Genomic DNA, 1,618 nt, shown 5'->3' on the forward strand with positions numbered 1-1,618 from the left:
GTGTGTTACTCGTATTCCCCACACGGTTTAAATATATAGATGTTATGGGAGAAAGGTACGGTAAGAAGGTACAAGTGTGTATACAGTTAATCGAATACAAAGGTATATTAGAACGACAAAAATAAATTTTAAAAATTTTAATCTTTCATAGTTCATCTATTTTAAATAATAGCAATTCATCCGTCACATAACAAGATATAAATGGTAACATATAGAAAATGAAAGCTAGCGTGTGACAGTTACACGGGAGGGGTTAATATTAATATATTCTCCCCTGACTATCGGTAAGGGGCAGATAACAAACTAAACAAATAGGAAGTTAATTGCTTTTATAAAAAGACAGAAAGGAATCCGATCGAATGACTACTAAACCCTTCTTTACGTTTATATGATCGTACGTAAGCGCGCACACACACATTTCTTTGAAGCCTCACCGCTAATTTTTTTTTTAATGACCAAAAAGCAACAGTATTTGAAAAGGTTATATGTTAATGTATATATTAATGACGAAATTAAGAGGTTCAATATTAAAATAAGGTTTTTAAAACGGGCTTTTAAAATAAGTCGAGAATTTCATTCTAATAGCAACTTAAAACAACTCAAAGCGACTTTGTAACTTTGTCTGGAGCGAACCGCTACAAACCTAAACGTGTAACATTTTAGAAGTTAAATTCTGTACTTACATTAGCAAACGTTGACGTATTTACCAGATTTTTTTATAAAAGATGTTAGAAGTGAATGCCTGTGCAGCGGTGCACTTTTGTGTTCGACGGCGGAGCACCGTGAGCAGAAGCAATGACGACGTCTTACAGAGGTTTCAGAATAACCTGGCGACGTGTATAACAGAGGCATCTGGAAGGAACGATGAGATCCAGAGTTATTTAGGACTACGGTCCGTACGAGAGGAGATACAACGTACCTCGGTTCAAAGTAGAATTTTGGCTTAACCACCGCACAAATTACTCGGCAGTAAATCTACTAGACAATGAGGAACAACATTAAAAAGTCTAACCGACTGCACGTTCTAGAACTAAGTGTACCTATAGCGGATGTGAGTATTGTGTATCATCTGTTTGACTCTTAATTTTGAATTTGTTTCATACGCTTTCCTTTTTTTTCACCGGTCATAATTTTTTTTTTTTTTAGTTCTAATTATTATTATTTCTTACTTTGTTTTCTATTTTTCTAGCGGTGTCCGGTGTCATTGATAATTGCTAATCGTGTGTGCTCGGCGTAAAAGTTCTTATTATAGTAATGTGTAATTTTCGAGGAGTTTCGCTGAAGACGACTTATCATGTGATTCGGAATGTCATCCGATTTACTAAAGGTTTATTTAAATGTAACCGATTATAAATAAGCTTTGAAACGACTAAAGAAAACAATTTTTGCGTTCGAGTGATCATATAGAAATTCATCTGACGCAAAATGTTACTGTCATTGCAGTCGATTTCTTGTTGAATGTTCGCCTTCAGTTTTTCGATAGGGTGGGAATTATTCGATTCTATTCGTAAACTCTATCCCTTCAAATAACCCTGAATGATACGCAAATAACTGCAGTTTGACCCCCGGCTCGGTTAAGTTTTAAAACGCTCAATCTGCTCACTACATTCTGAACTCT

Source organism: Lycorma delicatula, chromosome 11 (genome assembly GCF_047948215.1).
Source record: "Lycorma delicatula isolate Av1 chromosome 11, ASM4794821v1, whole genome shotgun sequence".
NCBI lineage: Eukaryota > Metazoa > Arthropoda > Insecta > Hemiptera > Fulgoridae > Lycorma > Lycorma delicatula.